This window comes from Periplaneta americana, chromosome 13 (genome assembly GCF_040183065.1).
Source record: "Periplaneta americana isolate PAMFEO1 chromosome 13, P.americana_PAMFEO1_priV1, whole genome shotgun sequence".
Taxonomy (NCBI): Eukaryota; Metazoa; Arthropoda; class Insecta; order Blattodea; family Blattidae; genus Periplaneta; species Periplaneta americana.
This window is the reverse complement of record NC_091129.1, coordinates 82,448,980-82,464,134: the sequence shown is the minus strand read 5'-3', so window position 1 is coordinate 82,464,134 and position 15,155 is coordinate 82,448,980. Positions and strand designations below refer to the sequence as shown.

The window sequence follows — 15,155 nt, the reverse complement described above, 5'->3', positions numbered from 1 at the left end:
TCTCCACATATCCCGACAGTAAGAAAAAACTCATCTCAGTACGTGTTTCCAAACAGTTCACATTCCTGCCATTACAGGTGTTACCGTACGTATCGTAAGTACTCTTCAGAATGAACGCCTTACTTGCGAGGCAACTTCTCTGGTACATACGTAATACGCCTCCGTGGAAATGTAGGAAGATTGAATTCTCTAGGCTCATCGACTAGCCACATGACGGCATACAGCGAACCATGACACACTTTGAACTGAACACGCAGTATACATCTATTATTAGGCAGTACATCTCACTTGACGAAATATGTCAGAGGGAGAACAATAATTAATTGTGCGAGTATAGGCCTACATCTGGACTCTGATTATTGTAATATGTAGCTAGTCAGCGATGTATGTAATGGAGGGGAAAGGTACTACTACCCCATTACCTTCGATTTAATTGCCTTATAAGTGGTGTCTTGTTGGTATCACTTCTGAGATTCAGACCTGTCTTCGAAAAGTGACTAAACAACAACACGGCTGTTATTTATATTCATTAGCATTTCCCTTGGTATCATCTCTTCTTGTGCTAACAACGAAATACCATAAGAAAATCTGATGTACTTTATTCCTCTTCCTCTTCCTCCTACTATCACTCCTCCCATGTTCTGAAGACAGTTCTTCACTAAATTCTCCAAGTAAATGTTGAACGGGATAGGTAAAGGACATCCTTGTGGAATTTCTCTGTATTAGTTGAATAATTTTCAATTACACACATATATCAATTACAAATATATACCCTGTTCCTAATCATTTTGAAGCTACATAGTTCCGTAGATTCACAGATAATGCCGTAAATGTTACCTTCATCTTCCCTCCGACGTGAAGTGATCATTCTACAAGACACATCTTCTGTACTTAGTTTGTTAGCTTTAGAAATTACCAGAAATAACTTTTAGGAATTATACCTAGAAGTAAATTAATATAATAATGCGAATAAGAATAAGACAAAATTTAGTTATTCGAGTGTAGATTGCTTCAGAAGGAAACGTTTTTCAAATAAAGCTGACTAAAAAGGAACAAAATTATTTCCGTATAATATCCATAATATAATTACACACAAATCCTAAACAACTAGTAATGATAAAATACGAAGCACAATACAGAAGTACCCAGATTCAGTTGTAATTTGCTAGTCTCGCTTCCCATCTTCTCTTCAATGGCAATTACAACGTGTATGAAAATATAACAGTTACATCATACTACAGAAATATTGAGCGTTAAGTGTTTAGAAAATGCCATTTGGTACGTAGGCATCTTCTTAGCAGATATTCCCCCTTACATTTACACAAGTGAAGTAAGTTATCTAGGCCTACGTATTTTCTAACGCATACAAAATAACAGAATTAATCTAAATACTGTAAATAGATCACTCTACCGGCTGCTTTCCGAAGCTGCTGACTCTCTCGACCGGCCTCCGTGGAATGTAGTACAACGATGTTGGATGGCTTCTGCAAGGGCACCCGTGGCGGACCTACTCGGGGGAGGAGTTTCGCCTCGGACCAACAGGGGGGCCTTGGGGGAAGTTGCCGAAGCAGGAATGGTATATGGATTCTGTCGGCTGTAGGGACCGGTCGTTAAGATAGTCATGTGGTTAGGACGGTGGGCGTAGGGGATTTGTGGAATGCAACTCATTCCATATCGAGAGTTAGCGCAATAGATCTCAATAGGTCGCAGTGCTGGACCACCCTTGCTATCCTCAGTTGAATTCCATTCCAAATACTGTAACTAAGCATTGCTTCAAATTTAATATAAACGCTTTATAGGCCTATTACTTATAAAGTAAGGCCTATACTCATCTAGGTCTATTATTTATTTACAATAACCGAATAAATGAAATAAATAGATTTACTTATGTACATGGGGTAGGGACTATGTTAGAAAATACGTAAATAACTTATTTAAGTTATGTTACAAATAGGGAGGATGTCCCGCTAAGAAGACTCCTATATACCCAGTGGTATTTTAAGATTCGAAAGCAATATAGGTTAATCGCTATGCACTGTACATTACGTCCATTCACTATCACCCTTTATTTTACATTTCAGCCTAGCATAACAAATTATCCGCCTGCTATGGTATTCGAATACAAATATTTAGGTAAGGAACATAGTGCTTTAGTCCTCGTTATCAAGACAAACAATATGTCGTCTCCTGCAGTCCATTATTATTGATACTTGCATAAAACCTCTCCCTATTATTATGTTATGATATGACATGATATGATATGATATGATATGATATGATATGATATGATATGATATGATATGATATGATATGATATGATATGATATGATATGATATTATATGATATGATATATGATATGATATATATGATACATGATATGGTATAATATGATATATGATATTATGATATGATATGATATGATATGATATGATATGATATGATATGATATGATATGATATGATATGATATGATATGATATGATATGATATGATATCACATGATATGTGATACGTTATATTTTCGTCACAGTATTTCTTACATGTAATGGTGGACCTCACATTTTCACGTTATTATTATTGTTGTTATTATTATTATTATTATTATTATTATTATTATTATTATTATTATTATTATTATTATTACAAGAATAACGCCTGAATTTCTTTGCCGTCCCATAAAGTGCAGTGTTTCGTACAACCCTACAGCTAGGTATATACAACAATATTTCTTGTTGTAAGCATTTCTTTTTCTAATTTTATATTGAATTATATTTTTATTCAGAATATTTAATGTATTTACCTATTACTATTGCATTTAAAAAAATACGATCAACGTACTTACTCAAAACCAACAGTTTGTTAAGTATGGAATTGAAATCCTATTGACTAGTGCATTCTATTTCTCACTGAACATTAATTAGAAAACGAACTATTTCTCTATATTGCTTTATTTGGAAGATTCTTTCATATCCATCTCCACTCTCTCTGCATTATCCGGTAATGAATTAAAAGAGTTAAGAATGGGAATATAAATTGGATAATAAAACGGTCCATTCGTGTAGATAATGTAATCATACCAGCGAAGAATTTCTCTTCCGTTAGATACGTAATGATGTAGTACCGTGAGTTTAATGAGAGATATTGCCGGAACATGTTCTATTTGCAGACTGTTTAATACGTGTTCCCTTATTGCGATGGAAAGTACATACATTATGATTCTCGCTTACAATAGGTTCTTCTGATATATAGGTCCTGAACTAGTTTTTAATGTACGTTTTTCATTGTATGCATTCATACAGTCGTCTAGTTAAACTTTATATTAGTATTAATGAAACTGTTTTACAGGTCAACTTCCCGCAAACAAAGAATGATCTAGACTGATAGTCAAACTTGTCGACATATAGTTGACATAAAATCTATTTTTCTTTCATTCCTATATTATTCAATTTCTTCTAGAATTCCCTTCGCGTTAGAAATAAAATATGATAATGACAATAAGCTTCTTCGAAACAAGTAAATAACTTGAGCTGCAATTAAGACGTTTAATATGAAAAAATATTGTTGGAAGCGAGTGAAAGATTTAATTTAACTGTTATTCTTCCTTACTTGGAAAATGATACAAAGAGAGAGGTTTCTTGTTTTATGAGAGCTCAGTCACTTAACACTCTAACTACTACGCTGTATGGTCACGTGTTCAATTGTCACTTTTTTAATTATTGTACATTTACTACATCCTCAATTTGTCCACAGTTAAGTATCTATCATAGCTTCGAGTTGACCATAAGTCTAACATAATAGGTAAAGGTATCCCCTTTAAATGCCATGAAGGCACTTGGGGGGGGGCATGGAGGTAGAGCCCCATGCTTTTGTGACCTCGGCACTAGAATGAGGTGGTGTGGTCGGCACCACGCTCTGACCGCCTTTTACCCTCAAGAAAGACCCGGTACTCAATTTTATAGGGTCCTCGGGGCCGTTCTGAAAGATTGGCAACGAGAAAATTCCGTCCCATCTGGGATCGAACCCCACACCTTCCAGGCCATAGCCAGCTGCTCTACCAACTGAGCTTTTTTTACTTTTACTACGAGGTTATTTAGCGTTGATAGAATTGGTGATGGTGAGATGATATTTTGCGAGATGAGGCCGAGGATTCGCCATAGATTACCTGACATTTGCCTTACGATAGGGAAAAACCTCGAAAAAAACCCAAACAGGTAATCAGCCCAAGCGGGAATCGAACTGAGCTACTCGGCCGCCTATAAGCCTAACGTATAGTTAAAAAATAGGCCTATTCGCTCTGAACTTGCTTCTCTATGTTGTAGCTATTGATATCTTACTTCGACATTCAGAACAATGTATCTCATTCTGATAGTCTAATCACACTTTAAATCAGTCATGCTCAGTGTTGTAGTTACGCCTTTCACAGAGTTACAATAACCCGTCAAGCATGGTGACGTATTATGACGTATGATCATTTAGCAGCGTTTGTATGTAACCAGTGGTGTCTGGTACAAACCAAAGGTATCGTCTTAGACACAAATAATGATCGGCAACCACAATCAAAGTCTCTTTTGGGAAACTTCGTATGCTTTTGTGAATGTTTTATGCAGTAGGAGAATTCCAGTAATTTTTTGTATATGATTCAAATTACTCTTAAGAACCCGTAACTGTTATCTGGCGGCGTAGTAGATAGATAGATGGATGGATGGATGGATGGATGGCTGGACTTTTTTGTCAGAGGCAAATATGCATATACATTGTCAATAAAATAGATTAAAATTACAATAAGTAAAAAATAAAATACATTATGCAAGAGTTCAAAGGCCCACACGGGCATCCTGTAGAATGCAAGGACACATATATATTAATTTATTTTTTATATATTTCCTAAATTTAAGAGTATTATTTGTATATTTAATACCCTCAGGCAAGCTATTGTAAATTTTAATACCAGAAACCATATAAGTTCTGCTAATATTTGTAAGGTGGAATACTTAAACTATTTTTATTACGAGTATCATAGGAATGAAAGTTACTGTTTTGGTGAGAGACAGAAAGATTTTAATAAATTAATTGCAATACACTAAAATATATATTCCATAAACAGTGAGAATATTATACTGTAAAAATATTACCTAAAGAAGGTTCTACTATCAACATCCGCTGTGCACCTGACAATACGCTTCTGAACCATAAAAAGTCATTCAATATAAAGTAAAGTAAAGCAAAGGAGAGGTCACTAGTGCAAGACTCCTCTATGTTCTTTAATTTGTTTGTCTGTTGTTCTTTCTACTTTTTGTACATAAATTTTTTTAAATAATTCAGAACAAAGATATAATGCAAGGGGAAAATTAGGTGCAAAATAAACATAATTTCTGTAGTCGTTTGAATCAGGCGCTGCCCGAAGTGAACTTAAAGAAATCATGCAACAGATGAACCATTATTTTGTGTCGAAAAATGTAAATTACAACAGTGTAAATTAAATAATTCCTGTATTCATTCCAATTTATATTCGATGTACTGAAAAATATTATACACCTTGTGACATACACATTTTAAACTATGAACTTAAAAATGTATATTACAATATCTATACGAAACAAATTAAAAATAATGTGTTATTAGGAAATAGACGACTAGAAAACAAATTCATCATGTTTATCATATTACTCATCGTGTTGTCGTCTCAAATGGGAAATATCAGTCATTGCAATGCGAGCTGATCCTCGTCTGTAAGATCTAAGTTTGTATTTAGCCAGCTTCATCTGGGACGGGAGGGGGGGAACTATTCTCATATGTAGGGGAGACAAACATTGATGCAATTTTCATAGCAAAATTATTTAGATGTGGATATATTAATTTACAAAATTGTTTATACAATATCCAAAGCAACAAAATTAATACAAAAGTGTTATTTTATATATGGATTACTTCTATCTGCAAATCTAATCGAACATGAGAAATATTTTCTTTCCAAGAAGGTTTCGCAAGCGGAAAAACAGTACCTATAATCAAGGCAAGCAGAGCGATTGCTTGGGAGATTGAGAAAGCTAAAAACTTTATGGAATAATATCTTTTTTTGTTTCTTGCTTTTATATCTAATTATTTTGCATTGTTTTAAAAACACATGATATACGTTGATGGGGTGATGTGACTTAGGCCTGCATTAAGAATAATTTAATATATCAAAATGTTACGCTTCCACTGTTAAACTTTACTTGCCTTCCTAAAAAACGCTACTGTCACACAACACTGATTAAGTGAGGGCGTGATTTCCAAGATTCGAACCGTAGTTCGACGAGTTCTACTTGTGCTAAATTTGGCTACAGCTGCTTTAAGTTGTAAATTAATAACTATTTATACAATAAAGATTGCGATGGGCGATATGTGCTTATTAAAGAGCTATAATTACTACTCGACTAAGGCCAATGGAGTCCTGCAGCTCGGAGCCTTGGCGCTAATGCTCCTGCGTTCGTAATGCCGCATCGCGATAGTTCACATTACGCCCGCGGCTCCACTCGCCTTGATCGAATAATACTTTCACAATATTCATACATCTAAAATTAAATTCACATTCATATCCAAATTTCAACAAACAATTCACATTGTAAACATATGTAAATCATTTCCACAAAATCATAAATTCCACATTAACCTGAAATAATGTGTAGGTATTCGGGAAACTGTGGGTGTGATATACATGCAAAACAAATGTTTAAACTTCTTAATGCAGTCACTCATTTATTTGGGGACAAATTTTATTCCTAAGGACATCAAACTTTATATTCGTATATGTACAGAACATTATCTAAATCTACACATACAAATATTTAGAACAACTTCACATTATGACATATGACAGCTTGTATAGCAGGTTATAAAATATTCGGAAAAAATTTAGGGGTGACAAGTAAAATCGAAACCTACTTATTTAGTTCAAGACTTTTGACCAAAGTACTTTCTTAAGAAATTGCATGCAGTGAAATTGTATCTTTCTCTTAGTATACGAGTTCAGTGGATGTTAGTTTGTTGTATTTAATATAATAGAAATACAATTAAAAATAATTCAGATGATATGTTAGCATTTTCCAATTTATAATATAATCTCGGACGCATCCTTCACAGATTTGTATCGCATTAGCTGACCGTGATTTTGAACATGTCAGTTTAGTTTTTAGTGGTTCTTGGTTATTATAAATGGCAAAATATAGTGAAAAAAATTTAATGATTTGTAGTGTCTTAATTTTTTTATTTGGTTTATTTTACGACGTTTTACCAACTGCTGTAGTTATCTAGAAGAGTCTGTGTTAGATGAAGACGATAATGCCATCGAAATGAGTCCAGGGTCCAGCACAGACAGTTATCCAGCATGTGCTTTTAATGAGTTGAGGGAAAAACCCTGAAAAAACTCAATCAGGTAAATTGTCCCAACCAGAATTTGAACTCGGAACCGCTCGTTTCAAGGTCAGACATGCTAACGATTACTCCATAGCGGTTGACTCTTATTATCATAAAGACCTTTAGTAACTGAAGAACATGCTCATCACTAGCTAAATGATAAGTAGCTAGGGCTCCTGGAATGCGTTCGGAACCTTATTGGGCTCATTAATTGGTTAGGTTCTATTTCCAAGTTTAATTTGTATGGTAAATGTAGTGTAATTCATGGCAAATCTTTGATTTCGTCACCACCAAAATATAATTTCAATTTCACAGACGCTAGATATCTGCACAGTTGATACAGCGTCGTTACATATACACAGCCACGTAAAATACTATACTTATTACTACAGCATTCGATAAGTAATGATAACAATGCTGTAAATCAGTAGTCCTAGCGGTGACCATTGAAATTTTGTACTACGTAATAGAGCAGCGATTGTTTCATAAATTTGCAATATTCAAAGTCTTGAAGTAGCCATATCTTGGAAATACAGTGGCTGTTTCTGACTTGTAGCAAACAGTACAGCCCTAAAGGTACGAACAAAGGTTCTTCATAAACATTCAAGTTGCAAGGGAAAAACATGAAACTCAGTGCTTTAGGGCATTACAAGAGAAGCTTATGGGAGGAAAGTCCAACAATACTGTACTATTGCAAGTTGAGTGGAAGCGAAGTATTCGCTTTCAATCAAGAGTTGACATCCAAAGAGCTTTAGATTGATCAGTGAGAGAGAAATCCAGAAATTGTGCTGCAGATGGAGTCGGTCGTCTTCCAAGAATTTTGGAACGTATTGTTGACATTGCAGAAGACTATATTTGAAGTATGTAAAGTCAAAAGTAACCTAAACAAATTTAGTGTGAAACAGTAATTAGGCTAGTTTACGGGGGGGTTTTTAAAGAGTCTATGTCCCATTATTTTTCGAATGCCCTTGTATTTAAAAAGTTACGCCTGATTTATAATGCAAGAAGTATTGTTTATTCATTTGTTTCAATATCATGGTTACTGAAACGAACCATAGCCATAAATATGATATAGTAATATTCTACTCACACTCAACAACGGCATCACAAAATAATGAAAATACAAGTAATAATACTAATCCTTGTACTCGAGGTATGCTTGCATGAATATAAATCGTGCGATAGTTCTTTTTGAGAATATTTTACAATTTTACTGAGCGAAAGAAAGATCGGTTTTTTGCGTCAACCTATTAAGGGAATGTTCGTGGACAAGTTGCTGCAGAAAATCGGTCCTTCTCTCGCTCAGTAAAATTGTAAAAAAATTCTCAAAAAGTAATATTATAATATTATTATTATTATCACAATTTTATCAAACTTTACCCTATGTACACAAATAATGGTGAATGATTGCTCTATAGTCCCTTAAAAGGGACTCAAATGTATACGTGCCATTCCACAATAATAAATAAATATATTATATATTCCTTACTGTATGTACACAAATAATGGAGAATTATTGCTCTATACTATCTTAAAAGGGGATTCAAATATATATGTTTCACTCTACCATAATAAATTAATATAGTACATTTATTTTCCTTATCGTATGTACACAAATAATGGTGAATGATTGCTCTATTTTCTCTTAAAAAGGGATTCCAATATATACGTGTCACTCCACCATAATAAATAAATATATATTCCTTATTGTATGTAGGCCTACACAAATAATGGTGAATAATTGCTCTATAGTCTCTTAAAAAGAGATACAAATATATGTGTGCCACTCCGCCATAATAAATAAATAAATAATTGAAAGAATGAATGAATAAATGTATATATATTCCTTATTGTATTGATACAAATAATGGAGAATGATTAATCTATAGTGTCTTAAAAAGGGATTCAAATATATACGTGTCACTCTACCATATTTTTTTAGTAGGTTATTTTACGACGCTTTTTCAGCATATTGGCTATATAGCGTCTGAATGAGATGAAGGTGATAATGACGGTCAAATGATTCCGGGGTCCAATACCGGTAGTTACCCAGCATTTGCTGATATTGGGTTGAGGGAAAACCCCGGAAAAAATCTAAACCAGCTAACCTGTCCCGACCGGGAATCAACCGTAAAGGCGGAATAAATTTTAAAAGTTATTCCTTATTCAATCATTGAAACAAATAAAAAACGTAATAAAATATTAATGACTCAATTATTTATGAAGAATTATGTAATAAACATAAGAGAATAAAAAATTTAAATATATTAAAAATGATTTAATCGGCCTGGTGTTGCATCGGCTTTGACACCAAGACTACGAATTTTAGAAATACTATTCTTTGACATCGAAGAATATATTATATGACTAGTGATTAAAATTGGTGTAATGTAATGCCAGAAAGCCTTAATTTTGTAATTGATACCCACAAACTTATACAAATATAATAATTCTTCTAGGAAATTTCTTTTTCCTTCCTTAAACAAATCCGTTAGGATTGGTGATATGAAACTGAATAACAATGATGAGATACGTTGTAACAGCGCTAATCATCTGTAACAAAAGAAAAACGAACATTATAATAAACTTATCTGCATATTACACTTTAATGACATGAAGACATTCTGTAAGCATTTGGTTCGTTATATTTAGCAATTACGAAAGCAAATACTTAATCCACTTCTGAAACATCACAAATAAAATTACAGCACAATAAGTGAAACTGCACTAAAGTTTTTAATCTTTTAACAGAACTTATGATTTTAATTACAATAATCTGCTACTGGGCTTGATGAAATTCCGTTTTGTAGATAATGTAATGTAGCATACAGAAGTGTGTGTGTGTGTGTATATCGAGATTTTAAAATTCATCACATAAGTAGAATTGAAATTAAATTGAATTTTATTTTTAGAAAAAGCTAAGGCACGTCAAAGTTTTAAAAGGTATATTTTTAAGAAAACAAAATACAGTGCACATATTTTATTTCTCTACGTTCGCGTAAGTCGAGTCGAAGCGGTAGTGCACAGCGCAGCTGCCCTTAGGCGGTATGCACTGAGCTCTTCGTTATGAGTTAAAGAACACGCGAGATAAACAGCAGTAAGGATTTTTTTTTTTTTTTTTTTTTTTTTTTTTTTTTTTTTTTTTTTTTTTTTTTTTTTTGCAATTTGAAATTCTGAAAGTGCAAAATTAAGGTGCTTTACTATTCCATAGTTTCGAATTCATTCACTCTTTTCTAAACTGTAGTCCTTTCAGATGATTTCAGATGAAAGAAATTCTCTACGAAAGTGAGCAAGTGATTACGCTATTTACACGTAAAAGTTACAGCAAATGAAAATTCTTCGTTCCGTATTAAATGTCTGAACCATGACTCAAGCAACAGACACAGATACAGAAATGAAACACTACAGTGAACAAAATAACAGATGTACTGATCTGAAACAAAATACTGCTTTCAATAACAGACAACCGTCTTATAAGCGACTATGCGTGTCCTTGAATGACAGCGCGCTCAATTACTTGCTGCGGAATTAGGTCCCGTAAGCGAGAGTGGAAAGATAAACTGTATGCAACCATTTTAAATAACACTCTAAATCTTTTCAGTTGTATAATGGTAAATACTTTAAAAATAAGAAAAGTATGTACTCTTTCAATTGATATATAATAAAGAATTATTTTTAATTTCAGTCAACAACTTATCGATTAATACAGAAAACAATTTTCTGTTTTTAAGTTTCAAATCATTATATCCACAAATATTTTCGATTTTTTTTTAAAATAATTTTGTATTTCACCTATGTTCAATTGATCTACTTTGTATCTCCACCTGAAAATGATTAAAAAAAAATCGAAAATATTTGTGGATATAATGATGTGAAAATTAAAACAGAAAATTGTTTTGTGTATTAATCAATAGGTTATTCACTGAAGTTAAAAACAATTCTTTATTAGGGCCTATATATACTTTCAACTTATATGAAATATTAACCTCAATATGACTTTTAAATCCTTCAACTGAATTTACCATTTCTCTGAAGATGCTGACTTTATTAACATCGGAGTCACAAATTTAGTAAAAATAAAATTTAATTTTTTTCAACATCTATTATTTTAAAATTCAGTGATAGTTTTACTAGCTATAATACGAGGCCCATCATAAAATTGAGGAGCTGTGTGCATTAAAAATGTTAGTTGGTTAACCCTGTTACTGCAGATAGCTATTCTGAAATATTATATATTATAAAATCTGGAATTTTATCAATACATAACCCCTTAATATCACATTAATTATTACCATAACCTAAAGGTTTTGTTTCTTACAATTTTAAAATTTAGACCTTTTCTTTTTTGACAATGTTGTAGTTTTCCTGAACCCAGCAAACTTGTTAACCATGATATATCATTCTTAATTTAATTTTTTCTCCACTGGCCCCTATCCGACTTATCCGCATCTTACAATCCTTTCAGCTCATACACCATCTCACTCCTTCCATCTGTTTCTCAGTTGATGTAAAAATAATTTCTACCTAATTTTTCTTAAAATATTTTTTTTATACATTCATGCTATTATTGCACATATATTATTGCAAACAAAGGCAACAATAATAATAATCATAATAATAATGACAATAATATGATAAGCAAGAATAACGGATATATTTATTTATTAATGCATTACGTTATATTTCACATAGAAACTGGTTATTTTACGTGAAAGGTTTTGAAGTATCCTTGTGGTGTAGGTTAGAGAAGCGAACTTTTTTCCGCATAACATGACACGGAGCTAAAACCACACAGAAATTTCTGTCAGACAACTTTCCGGAATTTAAATCCACCCTTTAGTTTACTATAGAACGAAGTTACAGTTTGTGTACAAAAGCCAGGGAATGTTTGAATCCTATTGAGTTACTGCATCAAAGGAACAGAAGAGGTGATCCTCTCGCATCGGGATATAACATCCGGCCAGCCAACGCCACACGGAGAAAACAAATGCATCGCGACTTTGAGACAAAAAGAGGGATACAGCGAAATATCCTCTTCAAATTAAGATTAAAAGAATTGAACGCATGACTGCCAATAGGTTATAATAACGAGAAAGGAATTTTATCATCATGAAATCCGTAGCTCCGTTATCTAAGGCGTCATTCCTTTGACTAACATTACACAGTAAGCTCTGGTTCGAGTCTTGTAGGGGGAAGAAATGTCTTCACTAAATTTCGGCCAGTGTTTAGTACCAGTATTCACCCAGCATCGTTATGAATTTCGGGAGATAGTACGAGTAAGCAGTGAAATCTGGTTTCGCAAGCCAGCTATAACTACTGGGGAGATTACTGTGCCAACCACACTGTAGTCCATAGTGGTAGGGTGATCTTTCACTTCTGCTGAAACTGTGGAAATGAGGCCAGCAGTCGGCTGTTGGCCTTTTCCCTTCATGGGCTGTCGTGTATTGTACTTTTAATATCGTACTTAACGGATTGTCAAAACGGATCACATTTATTCATAAATGATCATATCATCATCAAGGTGTGCAATTAAAATATCCTCAATTCTGTTTTCGGCACTTGAAACCGATAAAGCATGAAACCCTTTCTATGGATCTTTTGGGGTAATCTATGCGGACTGTTCAGGTTGTCGTACATCTCTTGGTTCGGTGTCTCAGATCTACTTTGTGCACCAAAAATTTCACTGGCACTGCAGGGGATCGAACATCAGCCAACTTGGTGAAAGCCATTGTCTATCCAACTAAATCATGACTCAACCCAATTAAAATGATTAATATATTATTTGTAGTGTTAAACGATTCATACGCAAATATTTGAATTTACTTCCTTACCGAGTGCAGCAGAGTGAAGTCTAGCGGGAAAAAGTCGCAGGCCGTGAACTTGAGCTTGCGGTGCAGCAGCTGCAGTGAGAACCCCTTCAACTGCAATGGAAATGGACAGTACATATTATCAGGTTACAAGAGCGAGAAATTGCTCTTCAATAATTTACTGAATGATTTAATGGCTCACCAGCTCAAAGACTGTCACGGGATTTCATCAGTTTTTAAGAGTGTATTTGATTTAATTCTTATTTTTTTGAAAGGCATGTTGGTCCGACAAGTTAACAAATTTAAGGAAACAAATATCAAGAGTCCTTCAATAACTGTCTATTAAAAATTACAAAATATTACATAGGTTGCAGGAACATATTCTGACTAGCGCTTTCGCTATAATAATAGCATCTTCAGGTCAGACTTTTGCGATGTTATGCTTTTCATATAAAGACATGGATAGACTAGTAACGTCGAAAAGTGTTAAAGTACATGACGTAAAAATATAAAAATATGAAAATACAATGATAAGAGAAATAAAAAGACTTATGAACAGTCTGAAATATATATATATATATATATATATATATATATATATATATATATATATATGGTAGTAAAACCTTCATGAGGTCTCAAAAAATAAAAATATTTGACATGTGTGCAGGTGATAGATCACAATTTGGTAAAAACTATGCAGCTTAAAATAGCGACACAGACAATAAAAAGAATAAATTAAAATATTGCTTTGGATCAGTCACCACGACGTAGCAGCACATTGTAAAATCTGCAAAAATCAATAATAAGTATTTAGTAAGGGATCAGTGTAGGACCAGAAAAAGAAGTGAATTGACGATAAAATACTTACAAGGTCTTTGGTCTTGGCGTAATAAAAGAAAATGATGTTGTCTGGTCTGTGGCGTGGTGGTGACTGGTGCAATGACACAGTATGAGAGACACGTCATGACGTAAGTGGAGGGGGGTACGTGCCGCAGTGAGAAGAGTTTCTATTGGCTAATTTAAATAAGGGGTTACCGAAACTAGGTAATTGTTCATTAATTAGTGGAACTGTATTATTAAGCGATTTAGCTATGTAAAATTCTTCAGCAACTAAATTAAAAGTTCCATTACTGATGGGTTTTAAAATCTGTAAAGCGTCGGACATATTTTGAAGCTCGTGGCCGTTCTCAATCAAATGAGTTGCGAATTTGGATTTATTACGATTGTGACGAAAATCTGCTTTATGTTCAGAATATCTAGTCCTAAAATTCCTTTTGGTTTGGCCAATATACTTTTTTGGGCAATTCTTACAATGCAGCATGTACACTCCACCACTGGCATATTTATCAAAGTTACAAATATTGTTTGAAATAACATTATTAAGTTTATTACCTGTTCTAAAAGAGACCTTTACATTTTCTTTTTTGAAAAAATTATGCAACTTGTATGATACATTATTATAAAAAGACATTGTGTTCCAATATTTAGATTTTTTAGTATCAGTAAAGGGCGTGAGCGTAATATCTGAATTCTTGTGTAAATGAGACTTTCTTTTAGAAAGAAGTTTATCTATCAATTTTTTGTTGAATCCATTTTCTATTGCAAGTCCTACTATATATTTATATTCTTTTAAATAATTTTTCTTGGAAAGAGGGACATATAGCAATCTATCAATTAAGAAAACAAAAGTACTATGCTTATGAGACTGGGGATGGCTGGATTGACAGTGAATAGTATGAGTAGTGTTTGTGGGTTTTCTAAAGATATCATAATCAAAACTTTTATGTTTTCTGATAATTTTCAAGTCTAAGAAATTTATAGATTTGTTACATTCAACTTCTATGGTGAATTTTAAGTTAGGATGTAAACTATTGAAAGATTGCAAGATACCTTCATGGGTGTCAGCATGACTCTCAAAAACTAACAAGGTGTCGTCAACATATCTATTGT

At 33.3% G+C, this 15,155-nt stretch overlaps 1 long non-coding RNA gene across 1 annotated transcript; it reads right to left on the bottom strand.

The window, feature by feature from the left end:
* Positions 1-8,479: 8,479 nt before the first annotated feature.
* Positions 8,480-14,299, bottom strand: LOC138711583 (uncharacterized). The gene is made up of 3 exons (XR_011335399.1): positions 14,074-14,299; positions 13,227-13,316; positions 8,480-9,948 (listed from the first exon to the last, which is right to left on the bottom strand). It is a non-coding gene; the product is annotated as an uncharacterized lncRNA (long non-coding RNA).
* Positions 14,300-15,155: the final 856 nt, after the last annotated feature.